General features: G+C 33.6%; 1 protein-coding gene across 12 annotated transcripts in view; it reads left to right on the top strand.

The window, feature by feature from the left end:
- LOC115879850 (rap guanine nucleotide exchange factor 2) overlaps positions 1-16,621 on the top strand; it is a 329,414-nt gene that overhangs the window by 175,383 nt on the left and 137,410 nt on the right. The window contains exon 2 of one of the 12 annotated variants that reach the window (XM_030896862.1): positions 3,980-4,018. The exons of the other annotated variants lie outside the window; for them this stretch is intronic. The gene's annotated coding sequence lies outside the window, so the exon portion shown is untranslated. The remainder of the gene's footprint in view (positions 1-3,979; positions 4,019-16,621) is intronic. 12 annotated transcript variants of the gene reach the window in all.

The raw sequence follows: 16,621 nt of genomic DNA, 5'->3' as shown, positions 1-16,621 counted from the left end.
ATTTGTGCGTTGAAGTTCTTCTCATTCTCACTTCGTTCATTTCCAAAAATACCAGCCTACACGTTCAATATCTGAGGGTTTTGTGTGTGCACCTCGTGAAAAGCCCTGGGGTTGGCCTCAGCCCAGTACCGACAGTTGTGCCGATTAACTACACCGTTCAAAAAGAACGTACACTCGTCCGAAAAACACACATTAAATAGGAAATTATTATCATTAGCCACTCGTTCACTCATAGTTTCATAAAATTGCAAGCGACGATCAAAATCGTCTTCGTTGAGTTCTTGTACCAACTGAATTTTGTACGGGTGGAACTTACGTTTTTTTAATATCCTTTGATGGACACTTGTACGATGCACGCCGGTCTCATTAGCTAATTTTCTTGTACTCAGCGTACTATCCATGGCAACTTGCGCCAATACGAATACCTCCATAACTTCATTTACTACAGGATTTTCCCTCTGCCTCTTTTTATTCATAACGGAACCAGTTTCGCGAAATTTTGCTACTAACTCGCGAACAATTTTGCCATAAAGGTGTTTGTGGGGATGGCGTTCATGTGGGGATGGCGTTCAGAATATCTGCACAACCAGATTGCCACATTCATTATTTTTAAAATAAAGTTCGATTATTTCCACTTTTTCTGCAAGTGAGTACACCATAATTGTTAAAAAGTTTAATGATATTGAGAAGAACTTCAACGCACAAGTCACAGAACAGCTATCTAGCAACTACCGCACCTGATCGTTCAACCTTGTAGCAAGTGAAAAAATGCGTAAACATCTAGAAATAATAAGAAAAAACAGCAAATTGGTCGAAGGAATTTATCCTTATCATTTATTCTGAAAAATGTTTAAATAAACTTTTCAAATTTAAATCCTTCATATTTTCTCAATGACTCGACCGATTTTCAAGAACGAAGCGGGAAAGTATAGAGAATAGAAAGTCCTTTTCATTGCGGTACCACTTGACCCCCCTTCCCATTTGAAAAAAAATGGGGGATGACACCCCCGCTTAGAGGGTTGAAGATTTTGCAATAATTTTTGGGGCAAAAGTTGCCCCCCTCACAAACAAAATTGACGTGTTTTTGAATTTTCTGAAAAAAAAATTGCCCTGGCCGTTATGCCTTGCGGAACGTTTTCGGTGGGCCACCCTGTATCTGAAATTTAGTGAAAAATAAGCTTGGACCATTATGTGGAGCTTTTTCGGAATAGTGCATCACTCTGTATGAATGACAAACCAGCAATTTTCTGCAACTGGTCTTAAGAAATAATAGGTAAAAGTGAGAGAGCAATCGGAATGATCAATTAGAGAAGCAGTTAAGTTCTCATGCTCTTTAAAAGTAAATAGGTACGAAGAAATTGTAATGAGATTTTCTCTTTTTTTTGTAGGCTGTTACCTTGTCCTAAATTAGTAGTAAGAACGGTTTTACTAGATATAAATAAATAAATAAATGGTTACTATTAGTAGCTTTTATTATTCTTATAATTTATGTGAAACAATATATAAATACAAACAATCCACTTTATACAGGGTGTCCCAGTATTCCGTAGATATAGAACTACTACGTATTTTTTGGAACAAAATAAATTCATTGGACACAATTTACCTCTATACAATAATAGTGCTGCGTTTGTTCGCTACAGAGGGCATCAAAGTTTAAAAAAATAAACACATTTTTTAAGAGATTTTAAGAACCATTATTACGACTTGAAGGGGATTTTGGGCGTCTACGTTTTGCTAAGTGCTTTAACATTTAACTTTCACAAAAATCAAGAAAAAGTGCGGGAAGGGTGAAAACTACCTTACATAAATTTTAGTGTAAATATTTTCCAACTCCACAGACAATAGATTTTTTTTTCGTAAAATGACCCCTCTAGTATTGACTACATTTTTTGTCTCTTGTAAAAAACGCCATATCGCATAGTTTTTAAGGGCCAATCTACTAAAAAAATACACCTATATCCTAGTCCATTTTTTTAAAGTTTGATGCCTTCTAACGGACAAACGAACCACTTTTGTACAGAGGAAAATTGTGTTCAATAAACTTATTTTGATTCCAAAAATACGTATATAGTAGTTGTATGTACAGGGTTGGTCAAATTCGACGCTTTTAAATGGAAACACCCTTTTCTATAGGAGATAGACGAAAACTAATATCGGTGTCTGGAGCTCAATTTTCATCAAAAACATGATGGTGAAAACCGCACATCAATATCTGTTACCGTTTCGAAGTTACGGGGTGTTTTTCAAAAATGTGCATTTTTAACAAATCGCTGTAACTTTTTTGCTATGAAAAATTTTGTATTTCTATGAAGACATTTCCAAAACACCTTTTTACGTAGAATTTAATGGTTTAAGTATAATTTTTTTAAAATTAATAATTTAAGAGTTATCAACAGAAAAATTGATTTTTTATTTGGGACACACTCTATATTTTTAATTAACTGAAAAGAATTTAAAATTACCTTTCAAAAAATATAGCACACTTAATATTTTGTTATAATCCCCTACGAAATACAGAATTTTTAAAAGTTCGCCACTTTTAACTAGTAGGCTTTGGACCCCTTATTGATGAAATGCCCTTAATGGAACTCGAAAACATATTTTTCCAGGAAGACGACGCACCGCCTCTGGCCGCTGAAGTTATCAGCAAATTTTTGCAGCCAATTTCAAGAATAATTGAATAGCTTACCAAGATCCCAGCCGTTGGCCGTCGAGGCCGCCTGACTTAGTGCCCATGGATCTAATCCTATGGATATTTTGCGGAAGAATAAAGGTTCCTTATTCCGTATAACCTAGACAAGAATTAGAAATACTTAGCAGTTATGAGAGAGTATCTTTCACCCCTACTGAGTTAATGAATTCCGCGGGAAATGTTCAAGAACTGCCCCGTCTGTCCCTAACAGAAGACGGTTAATATGTCGAACACCTGTAGCAAAATCTCATGTCTTGGTTTGCTATTTATTTTTATTGCTATTAGATATAGTTTAAATGTGTTGATGTTGGTTAAATATATTTTAAATTGTTATAAAATTCTGCATCTCTCATAACAAATATTATTTTCATTTTAATTGGTGCTTACAGCTTGAATTTTTTGCATTATAGCCGGTGCCGCTCAAAGCCTACTTATTTAAAGCGGGCAAATTTTATATACTCTATATCTCGAAGAGGAATCGAGCAAAATATCAAGTGTGTTATATTTTTGGAAAGGTAATTTTAAATTCCTTTCAATAAATTAAAAATATACAGTATAAATAATATATAAATTATTAATTTTAAAAAAATTATACTTAAACCATTAAATTCTACGTAAAAAGGTGCTTTGGAAATGTTTTCATAAAAATATAAAATTTTCCATAGCAAGAAAGTGACAGCGATTTGTTAAAAATGCATGTTTTTGAAAAACACCCCGTAACTCCGAAACGGTAACAAATATCGATATGCGGTTTTCACCATCATGTTTTTGACAAAAATTGAGCGCCAGACGCCGATATTAGTTTTTGTCTATCTCCTATAAAAAATGGTATTTCCATTTAAAAGTGTCGAATTTGACCCACCCTGTACATATGTAATATATTTGTTTAGAATTTATTCTATATATTATTCTATAAATTTATTCTGTATACCCTGCTGGTAAGCGAAACCTTGGGTCGGCGTTTACATGTATAGGAGCGAATCGTTATGGCAATCTAGTAAGTCGGAGAGAGCAAAAATACGAAGTATTTATTACATAATCACTTAATTTGACACTAGATTCCATGCGCTTGGAAAAATACTTGCCTTCTCTCTGTATTCAGTACATCTTATTTTACTAAGCGTGTTGACCGTAATCTTCGTACACACGAAAATCGGCACCCAAGACCAGAAATTCCGACCCTTAGAATATATGTATTTTGAATTGAACAAATTTATGCAAATAATATTTATATGTATGTATTATGATTTTTTTCTTAGTTTTAATAATTTTTTTCTTTTTCAGGTAAGAGATATTTCAGCCAAAAGTGAAAGAAAAACGGTGGTGAGTTTAAATTAATGATGTAAATTTTAAATAAATAAATAAATTAGATTAGATAACCCATCTAATTCATGTAATAAATGGGGGTGCAGCGGGATTCCCTAATATCATCGGCGGATTACTGTTGGCTGTGGTTTTTGAGCTAGGGGAGTTGTTGGCTCATATTTTTTTCCGAAATAAAGCCGGCACGGTAATAAGTGTGGCAAGGGATCGGTACAGATCAATGATTGAAAATTATAATTATATCTATTATTATAAATTCAAAAAGCAACCTTAAATTTAAACAACCTTTTATTATACTGTTCCTTTCACTCAATTGTACTAAAATATCGGTAACAATATTTTTTTCATTATTAACACCATTATTATAGCATTTTATTTGAAAATTGTAATTGTTTTATTGTTCACTTTACATAGTGTTAAAAATATTGAAGTGAAAATCTTAAAAATTAAGCCCGATATTGAGTTTTTTCGGAACAGTAGGTTACCCTGTATAATTATAGTATACCGTATGTATTTATCAATAATAGCCGTGAATTTAAAAGCTATATACTTTATAATTAGCCAACGAATACAGGATAGAGATCGGCATCATCTTGAAGTCCAACTGACGATGAAAGTCATGTTCCGAATTTACACTGTAAAAGTTGCGAATGAGAGAAAAAAGAAATTAAATACATTCTCAATTTGCCACATTAAATTTAAGTTACTGTCGAGCATATATTTGTATAAGGCTCTGCTTTTTTATTACTAATAACGGGATGTTTTTTATATATTGTAAAAGTTACTGTACTATATTTTTCAGTCAGTGAATGATTGAAACTTGATGCTAGATAATGGTTAAGGTTCGTGATGAGCAAATGTAAGACCAAGAGTCCCTCGGTCTTGGTTTTGGTTTTGCAGGGCCCAGTCTTTCTCTTGGTCTTGCTGCAAGATTCTTGCTGTCTTGCACTTTTTTAATAATTATTTACGAAAAGTACTTTCTACATAGAAAATCTTTAGATAAAAAGAATTTTATGTAATGTAATGCAAATCAAACTTTAAAGAAAGAAACAAAATTTATCTGCTAAAAATTGTTTGCGGAAAGGCACTATTTGCAATAAATTAAAACAACAATTTTGAACAATTAAGTAACTAATTATATCATATTTATTTACTTGAATGGTTCAAAAAACATGACCTCCTTAGGGTAGGCAATGCCTTTTTGCCTACATTATATGCTCGCCACTGCCATCGTCCTTAATATAGATAGTAAAATAAAATATGCAACAAATAAAAAAAATTGGCGCCGGGAGGCACGTATAGCCGCCCATACTAAAATATGTTAATAAAAAGTTGGTAGGCAGTTCTTTTAGTTTCAAAGTAAAGGATTTTTTCAAATTTTGGTCCGCGGTTATTTCCCCTATCCGCCACCTGGGGTCGCGTCCGATGAGAGTTTGGAGTTCTCCACACTATGGAAACTATGACTATGGAAACACGGAATATCTCAAAAACTGCGACTTTGACTGATTCTGATGTTATTACAAATTTTGTTGCAAATATTATTTCTAATCTTAAATTGAAAACCGCGTTTCGCTAGCTACTGTAATTTTGGAGTTATTGGACGATGTTTTAAAATTTTTAACCCCCTCCCATACCCCCTTATCAACCCCGAAAATATATTAAATAATATATTTTCTCAATCAGACTTCTATGACTGGAAAAGTGGATACATTTTTGTTTAAATTTATCATTACGTCTATATTTTTATAAAACTATTAGCAAAAATAGCTATGAATACCTATTTCAGCGATTCTTTACTTAAATATCGTGTGTAAACACATCTGTTCTCTGCAATTGACTCTTCTGAGAATGTCGTCACTAAAACAAACACTTAGAAAGTAAAATATTTGTTCTTTTTTACTAAAAAAACAACTGGGTTGAAGTCTACGTAGACATATTTTTTCAGTGGATCTCTCCTTCAACATTATACTTTTTATTTATTAATTAATTTTAATAATTCCTTAACAGAGAATTGAATTTTATTCTCAGAGTATAAAACTAACTAGAAGAGGTATTACAAAGTAGGTAATATATTTTCCACTTCCATTTAATCCTATATCTACTTTCAGTATCATTATTTGAACGGATTATATATTAATTGTAATAACCAGGCAGCTCCATTTTATCAAAGTTTGTCAAACCAGGCAACTCTAAGAGCTCTCCGGTTCTTGCTGCAAACTGTAAGCATGGTAGCTCCAATATCGTTACCATATATGTACTGTTATATGGACAGTCCTGATTATTGCAGGGTACAATCGGCCCATTTTTAAATGGTAACTCTCTCATTTCATCATGCATAAAGTAGACATCTCATTTCCGTAAAAAGTGGAACAGCCTGGTTATTCTTTATTTATATAAACTGTTATATATTTCTTTTAATAAATAAGCAAAATCGATTTTCCAAAATTTTTCCAAAAAATTTCTCGGCGCCATCCTGTCGATTTTGTCAAAAACCGAAATCTCTCAGATCGCAACTAAAAATATTCCTACTGATAGTTCATTTTATGGAGAATTGACTGCCGCAAACCGTTTTCCGGTATATCTAATAGCTTTCGATTTATTTGAGCAAAAATTTACAAAAGAAATATTTTTTTCTGTTTTCCGAAACATTTAACAACAAATATCTCTAAAACAAAAAGTGTCAATCTTAAAAACGACACGGTTCTGTAAAGTACACATTCAGCATTACAACATATTACCAAATAAGCAAAATCGATTTTCCAAAATTTTTCGAAAAAATTTCTCGGCGCCATCCTGTCGATTTTGTCAAAAACCGAAATCTCTCAGATCGCAACCAAGATATTCCTACTGATAGTTTATTTTATGTAGAATTGACTGCCGCAAACCGTTTTCCGGAATCTCTAACAGATTTCGAGTTATTTGAGAAAATCTACAAAAGAAATATTTTTTTTCTGTTTTCCGAAACATTTAACACCAAAAATCTCTGGAACAAAAAGTGTCAATCTTAAAAACGACACGGTTCTGTAAAGTAGACAATCAGCACTACAACATATTACCCAATAAGCAAAATCGATTTTCCAAAATTTTTCGAAAAAATTCTTCAGCTCCATCCTGTCGATTTTGTCAAAAACCGAAATCTCTCAGATCGCAACTAAAATATTCCTACTGATAGTTTATTTTATGTAGAATTGACTGCCGCAAACCGTTTTCCGGAATCTCTAACAGATTTCGAGTTATTTGAGAAAATCTACAAAAGGAATATTTTTTTCTGTTTTCCGAAACATTTAACACCAAATATCTCTAAAACAAAAAGTGTCAATCTTAAAAACGACACGGTTCTGTAAAGTACACATTCAGCATTACAACATATTACCAATTAAGCAAAATCGATTTTCCAAAATTTTTCGAAAAATTTCTCGGCGCCATAATGTCGATTTTGTCAAAAACCGAAATCTCTTAGATCGCAACCAAGATATTCCTACTGATAGTTAATTTTATGTAGAATTGACTGCTGCAAACCGTTTTCCGGAATCTCTAACAGATTTCGAGTTATTTGAGAAAATCTACAAAAGAAATATATAACAGTCTGGTTAACGTGTTTCAACAGTTAATGTTAATACATCATATGTTTCATCATCATCAGTTTCAGCTTATTCAATTCCATTTATGGTGTAGCCTCTCTCACATATTTAGATACTCTGTTGTTGGGCCCATTGTTGTGTATTGTTGGCTCTGCGGGCCCAAGTTATCCCTGTTAATTTCCTAATATTATGGTTCCATCTCAGATTTGGTTTTTCTGGGCTTCTTAATTCCTTGTGGGTACCATCCTGTAAGTTTTGTGGTCTATCTGTTGTCCATTGTTCTTGCCAGGTGTCCTGCCCACTGCCATTTGAGGGATTTGATTCTGTGGGTAACATCAGTAACATCTATTGCCTGGGTCTTTGTCGTATCCACTTTATTCTTTAGCGGCCCTCTTGGTTATTCTAAGCATATTTCGTTCCATTGAGCGTTGTGCGACCTGCAGTTTCCTTATGATGTCAAATGCTTCACATCTCAAATGCTTCCAACTTATTCATTGCGCTTACTTTGAGTGTCCACGACTCAACCCCGTAGAGAAGTGTGGAAAGTACGTAGCACTTGACGAAGTTGTCTTTTATATGGATGTTGAGACGCTTTTCGCACAGTAGGTTCCGCAATTTTAGGAAGTTTGATCTAGCCATCTCAATTCGAGCTCTGATCTCAATGTCTGGGTTTAGGTCTTTTGTTTAGAGCTTTTGGATAATTTTCAGGTCTTGGGTATCCAGGCTTCTTCTTTCAAGGATGCTCAGCAATTCCCTGTGGTTGACGCAGTCGAATGCCTTCGTGTAGTCTATGAAGCATAGGTGTACCTCCTTTCGTTGATCTCTGCACTTCTGCAAAAGCACCGATAGCGCAAACAGGGCTTCTCTCGTCCCCAGTCCCTCGCGAAATCCCATTTGCTGTTCACTTATGTCTAGCTCACATTTTCCTCCGATTCGATTTTGAAGAACCTTTAAAAACAGCTTTAGGACTTGACTCATCAGACTTATTAAACGAAACTCATCACATCTTTTTGCACCAGTTTTTTTAGGAATAGGTATAAATGTCGACCTTAGCCAGTCCTGCGGTATGTTTCCGGTATTGTATACAGAATTGAAGAGGGTTTACCAATAACTCATCAAGATATACAAGTACGCTACTCAAATACTAGTATTTGGTGACTGCTCTATACACCATTAATTTGTTATAAAAATTTCTCAATAACTACTCGAATCATCTACTCAGAAATGAAAATCAAGTGAGGGAATAAAAAGATAGTTATACAGGATGCGTCTTAAATAAGTGCAAAATATTTTCAGGGCCGGTAGATCTCGATAAAAGAAACACATTTTCTCTTTACAGTTTTTCAAATAAGTCCAAAATAACGGGGATATTTTACTTTGAAAATTAAAAAAATAATTGATTGTTCGCTTACATTTCGAGAACCACAGGATCTTTTTTGGGTTTTCTTTGTTGTAAATTTAACCTACTACCTATGTTGTCATATTATGTTTTTTAACTAAAAATTAAAAAAAAATCCAATATTTTTCAAAAAATTCCAAAATGTTTGTTTCAGTAGTCCAAATATACTACCCCTAAAAATATTTGCACTTATTTAAGACTCACCCTCTATGTATATATTGTATATTAGACTCTTTGTTTTTGAACAATTTTTTTTGCTTAGATTAGGTCCATGTAATTTAGGACACAGCAAATTTAGCAAACACGACAAGAATAGACACGCTAAAATAGTTTACGCCAGAAATTTTAATTAAAAAATGTGTAATGACACATTTCATGAATAATATTATATTATTAATTTTTACCCATTTTTGGACGGATATGTAAAAGTAATAAGAATTCTAATTATGTTTAACTAATTATGTAACAGTCAAATTTCCTCGCAACGACCTCTGTGTGCTAGCTCATAAAATATCGCATATAGCTATTATTTTTGCATCATGTTTACTATAATTTTATTGTTAAATATTATTTTATTTAAATTTTTACAATTATGCAACAGCCAACGAATACAGGATAGAGATCGGCATCATCTTGAAGTCCAACTGACGATGAAAGTCATGTTCCGAATTTACACTGTAAAAGTTGCGAATGAAAGAAAAAAGAAATTAAATACATTCTCAATTTGCCACATTAAATTTAAGTTACTGCCGAATATAATATATTTGTATAAGACTCCGGTTTTATTATCTACTAATAACGGTACGTTTTTATATATTGTGAAAGTTACTGTACTATATTTTTCAGTCAGTGAATGGTTACATAGTGATGTACCATGGTCAGTGAATGAAACTTGGTGCTAGATAATGGTTAAGGTTCGTGATGATGAGCAAATGCAAGACCAAGAGTTCCTCGGTCTTGGTTTTGCTCTTGCAGTCATAAAAGTCTTCTCAATCAGACTTTTATGACTGGAAAGGTAGACATCTTTTTGTGTAAATTTATCGTTACATCTATATTTTTATAAAACTATTAGCAAAAATAGCTATGAATACCTATTTCAGCGATTCTTTACTTAAATATCGCGTGTAAACACATCTGTTCTCTGCAATTGACTCTTCTGAGAATGTCGTCACTAAAACAAACACTTAGAAAGTAAAATATTTGTTCTTTTTTACTAAAAAAACAACTGGGTTAAAGTCTACGTAGACATATTTTTTCAGTGGATCTCTCCTTCAACATTATACTTTTTATTTATTAATTAATTTTAATAATTCCTTAACAGATAATTGAATTTTATTCTCAGAGTATAAAACTAACTGGAAGAGGTATTACAAAGTAGGTAATATATTTTCCACTTCCATTTAATCCTATATCTACTTTCAGTATCATTATTTGAACGGATTATATATTAATTGTAATAACCAGGCAGCTCCATTTTATCAAAGTTTGCCAAACCAGGCAACTCTAAGAGCTCTCCGGTTCTTGCTGCAAACTGTAAGCATGGTAGCTCCAATATCGTTACCATATATGTACTGTTATATGGACAGTCCTGATTATTGCAGGGTACAATCGACCTATTTTTAAATTGTAACTCTCTCATTTCATCATGCATAAAGTAAACATCTCATTTCCGTAAAAAGTGGAACAGCCTGGTTATTGCAGCCACTGTTTCAATTAGAGTTATGAGTTATTGCATTATATTGATTGAAAAGTCTTTAAAAGCTATTTAAAACAATTGAAGATAGTAACGTCATTATATATTTAAAACAATTGAAGATAGTAACGTCATTATATATATATATATATATATATATATATATATATATATATATATATATATATATATATATATATATATATATATATATATATATATATATATATAAAGTTTTTCAACAGTTAATGTTAATACATCATATGTTTCATCATCATCAGTCTCAGCTTATTCAATTCCATTTATGGTGTAGCCTCCCTCACATATTTAGATACTCTGTTGTTGGGCCCATTGGGTCTATTGTTGGCTCTGCGGGCCCAAGTTATCCCTGTTAATTTCCTAATATCATGGTTCCATCTCAGGTTTGGTCTTTCTAGGGCTTCTTAATTCCTTGTGGGTACCATCCTGTAAGTTTTGTGGTCTATCTGTTTCCATTGTTCTTGCCAGGTGTCCTGCCCACTGCCATTTGAGGGATTTGATTCTGTGGGTAACATCAGTAACATCTATTGCCTGGGTCTTTTGTCGTATCCACTTTATTCTTTAGCGGCCTCTCTTGGTTATTCTAAGCATATTTCGTTCCATTGAGCGTTGTGCGACCTGCAGTTTCCTTATGATATCAAATGCTTCACATCTCAAATGCTTCCAACTTATTCATTGCGCTTACTTTGAGTGTCCATGACTCAACCCCGTAGAGAAGTGTGGAAAGTACGTAGCACTTGACGAAGTTGTCTTTTATATGGATGTTGAGACGTTTATCGCACAGCAGGTTCCGCAATTTTAGGAAGTTTGATCTAGCCATCTCAATTCGAGCTCTGATCTCAATGTCTGGGTTTAGGTCTTCACTAATCCAACTGCCCAAATATCTAAACTTTGAGACTCTTGCTATTGGTGTCCCACCTACGACTATCTCCGTTGCCTGTCTGGCATCTCTATTTATTACCATGACTTTTGTTTTGCTTGTATTTATCCTGAGATCCATTGAGTCGCCCACCGAGGACAGTCTATCAAGAAGTCTTTGCAGGCCCTCAGTGGTGCCTGCAATAACGACGGTATCATCAGCATATCTCATGTTGTTAATCAGCCTGCCATTCACTTTTATGCCGTCTTCTGATCCCTCAAGCGCATTTCGAAATATTAGTTCGGAGTACATATTGAAGAGCATAGGGCTCAATACGCATCCTTGTCTAAATTGTCTAATTAATTTTTACCCATTTTTGGACGGATATGTAAAAGTAATAAGAATTCTAATTATGTTTAAATAATTAAGCAAGTCTTATGTAGTTAACAACAAAAAAATCATACGTATCAGGGGTGCATATACGGGAGGGGTAATGGGGGTAATTATCCATCCTAGGAAGAAATTTGTAAATGCTATAAAATGTGATATAAAGTATTATTGTCACAAAACAAGTTAATAATACCAATCGAAATAGGAAATTCAAACCAATCCAAGTATATTTATTCTACAGTCACAATACCTTGGCCAATGTAATTTCAAATTTAGTACTTATGCATATATTGGTACTATCCCTCCAAGACTCAATCTCTATATGCGCCACTGATACCTATATATTGTATATTTACAAATACCTACCCTATTGTTTACATTAATAGTTTACCGGCAGGATAATAATCGGAAAATTCAACAAGAAAACAAGTTCATAGATCACGTTGCGGCCAAATGATTGCTACGATACTGCTTTCGCAATAGATAAATATGTATTTGTTATGCAGCGCAACAGGTGTGTAGTTTGTTCTCATAGTTTTCTGTTCGATACAATGGGAGGCTGTAAAACTTATAGGTGTACCGGTGTAATGTCACCTTGAAGACTTTTCAAATCTAAACTCGATGATACTTTGACATGTTCTTGAAATGGAGGCAAGGGATTTAGAAATATACATTTAGAGGTATCATATTCAACAGATAGATGTGGTAGATCAGTAACTGGATTTTAATTTTAATATTACCATTGTTCATTCAAATCAAATTTGTAAAATAGATTTATATTTACTCTAGGATAGGGATAGCGAATGTTTTGGAGACGTTGTTGGTCAAATTTTGTTTATATTTTTTTAGTACCAGCTGGTGGATCACTAATCGCTAATGTACCAGAGTTAAGTTTAAATTTTTAAGAGATGATATTTCCTGAAAATAAAACCGTTTATGAGTTGCATACATTCATTACATTCCTTTAATATAAAAGGTTAAATAAATCAAATATTTAATGAGGAACTGTACAATATTATTAATACTTATTGAACTTTAGTCATATCTATATAAACAAATAATATAGCTTATTAATCATGCACTTATTTATTTATTAATAAGTGGATGTAGACAAAAAATGAATGCTTGTCCCTATTCTGCTGCTGTTTAGTTTATTATGATGCATATAATCATGAGGTCATCTAGTGATCTATGCAATAACTAATAACTGCAGTTTTTTAAGAGTAAAGTAAATAATACATCTTTAATTTGTTGTTAAACATTCCATGGACAATGGAAAGAAACGTATAAAAAAGAGTATGTCAAAGTCCAAACGAGAAACGGGTATAGAAATGTTACATAGAGATTACATATTCGACATAGATTCATCGATTATAATACAATGGAAGCAATTTTTTGAGAAGAAAAAGATGAAAAAATATAATGAATGTTATTTAAAATAGATGACCGTATAAAAAGATAGGTATTTTATATGTAAAATATTAGATCATTCGACATTGAACATGCTATTTTGTTTCTCGTAGTTATTATTAAGTAATTTTTACACTATACATATAAAACAATAGGAGTGTTATTTATTTGAAGCCATAGATATATTAAAGTTAAATATGTAAAATACATCAAGTATTTTGTTTTATTACTTGTTACCAAATCGTTTTAAATGAATTTAATGGATATCTAATAAAAGTACTTAAAGGTATCATAGTTCAGAGCAATGTATATGATTCTTTAGTAAACAACTCCTAGCATAAAAATCTTACGAAACAGTATATCAAGAAAAAGTGAGAGGAGATGAGGAAATTCTAATTGAGCATTTGACATTGAACGAGATTTAATGATTGAAGGAGATCAATCATTAAGGAGTCTTCTGTGCACGTGTGTATTAAGTTATAAATATAAATAATAAAACTTGCACACAATCAGTATTATGAATCATTACCTGTATGAATGCAGGTAAGGATTCATGGTAATGTAAGTAATGTATGTTTGCTTTTATTGTCTATATGTTGAAAACCTTTGGTAATTATTGGGAAACTGGAAATCGTCCGATTTTCACCAAAATTGGTTGCGATACACCCTATTTTGAGGTCGTAGATTACGAATCTGAACTTTTTTCTTGGTGGTCTCTTACCGTTTTTCAGAAAAACGGAAAATAATTTCAACATAGAATTTTTCTTAATTTCTCATATTTTTAAGGTTTTCTAGCACACATTTTGTTAGGTATTCAATAAACAATGATGTTCTTGCTATTTTCTGTTACTTTTTTAACCAATTGTATGCATAATAGAGGAAAATTTGCTAAAATAAATTTGTAAACAATCTGAAAATGTTAGGTTATGTGTTTGTAGTATTTAAAGCAACGTTGCCAATGCTAAACCTAAATTTAGTGTGTTTTTTTCGCTCACTCTGGGATTACGAAAGGCGGTCGCCATAAGAACGGCTCCTTCCCATAACTGCTATTTTACCAACGAGATCTGACTATACATATTTATAACCACGAAGTTGTACGAAAGAGTTTTGATTGCATTGGTTACAACTTTCATGCGGAGGGTGTTAATCTTTTGTTGTTGTATTATACCAAAAAAAGATTAACCCCCTCTGCAAAGAAGTTGAAACCAATGCAATCAAAAATCTTTCGTGCAACTTCGTGGTTATAAATAGCCTTTATATTTTTTTTTGGCATAATATAACAACAAAAGATTAATACCCTCCGCATAGAAGTTGAAACCAATGCAATCAAAACTCTTCCGCGTAACTTTGTAGATATAGGTAGGTATATTTAACTATTGTCAGATCTCATAATAGGTAATTTATTTAAAATGCCTAATCACCCGAAAAAAATAGAAGATATGGCAACGTTGTAAATTTTCAAATTTCTAGATTAGGTCTAGAATATATTTGTCTCTCTCATTACATGGGAGAGAGAGATAGAGAGAAGGATATATGAAATGTCAAACTTCCATCTGGTCTCAATTTTCTTTGTTATTTTGATAAGAAAAGTGTTTTTCAGTAAAATTTTGGACATTTTTCTATCCTCAATCAAGTGTGGCTTTTAGATAAACTATAATATAATGAAAATATAGTGAAATTAATTAATTAAATCCATGTTGAAATTATTTTCCGTTTTTCTGAAAAACGGTAAGAGACCGCCGTTAATTCGTAATCTACGACCTCAAAATAGGGTGTATACCAATTTTGGTGAAAATCGGACGATTTCAAGTTTTCCCAATTATTACCAAACCTTTTTAATTTTTTTGCTAGGTATGGATCTATGGTTCTCATTCAACCCCATGAGTTTGCAAAAAGTCCTGTTAGTTGGTTCATCTTGAGGTGGAGGATGGAGGATCTGTCTCCATTTTCTCCACCTCTTTAACCTGGTCTCTCCTTAGACCTGATACCGGTATTGTCCCGAATATATAATAGAGGGTATATCTCTCTTTCTATATTGCCTCCTTGGATTTGTGGTTAATTCCTATTGGGAGAACCTGATCATGGCCTCCGTCCCTCGAGTTGATGACTCGCTAACTCGATGTCCTTACATTGGAGTTGTCACAATGCTGGTGATAGACCGCAAGGGTTAGTCGGACCACTTCTACAGAGAGAGCATGTAGAAGAGAAACGAAAATACAATAGGTTGTCCCCTGGTGCCCCAAGGTTGGGACCAATAGAGGCTAGTCTTCTATCTAGCCATCCCATCGACCTGGGGTGCAACTTTGTTCAAGTTAGCAACCGATCGTTTAGAAGCGATGTCGAAACCAGATCGATACTATGTTCATTGCAAAACTATTGTCGCTCAAATGCTGCGAAATATGATATCACTATCACACTCTTGCACACGTGTGCGACACGGTCTAGGCTATGTCTAGGCAGTCGCCTCGACACAAAGCGAGAAATCAGAATATCGCTATGAATCGATGTTACTACCCTGAACATAGTGCCTCGAGCTACAAATTACTTTACTATCGCTTTGAAACATGAACAAAGTTGCACCCCTGGTCCCGCGATCATAGGATTTAGGTTTTTGTTGAGGTTGTCTCCTTTTGGCGGGGGGTCTTAGCTTAACCGCCCGGGCCAAAAGGACTCCATCTGCCCGTGATACATGAACATAGACAGTAGAGGGTGCCTGGTATGACGGACATGGTAGTTCCATCCGGCATTGTTATACGTCTTGGTGCAATTCCCTGGCCACAACACTACAGCCAGGGACAAGACAATGAGATGCTTCTTAGCTAAAGTTCCAGAGGAGATTCCCCTCTAACGACAAAGTCTCGCATCTCCTAGGGCCGGTGTTCTACTACGAACTGTTTCGGTTGTTTCTACCGTGGTAATTTTCTACTATTCTAAATATTTGTTGGCTACCCACTATTTTGGGGCCATTTCTGTAGTTGATTTTCCAGCACCTGGTTTCTGGACCTATGAATGGCATTGTTGAGTCTTGTTTGTTTAATCATTACATCTACCGTTTCGTTATCCTTCTGACTCAATTAACATCGTATTTAGAGTACGCACACAATCTCATACTAATCTAGAGTTAAGTGCCAAGGAATCGTGTTCTTTTAGGGCTGCTAAACTTTCTATGAAGATGGCAACTAAAGAGTGTTTTCTTTCTTGTCTTATTATTTCTTTCACCAATAATGAATTA

Source organism: Sitophilus oryzae, unplaced genomic scaffold (assembly GCF_002938485.1).
Source record: "Sitophilus oryzae breed Bouriz unplaced genomic scaffold, Soryzae_2.0 scaffold_158_pilon_pilon, whole genome shotgun sequence".
In the NCBI taxonomy this organism is placed as follows: domain Eukaryota; kingdom Metazoa; phylum Arthropoda; class Insecta; order Coleoptera; family Curculionidae; genus Sitophilus; species Sitophilus oryzae.
Note: the sequence above shows the minus strand (reverse complement) of the source record. Positions and strands in the feature narration are given on the sequence as shown.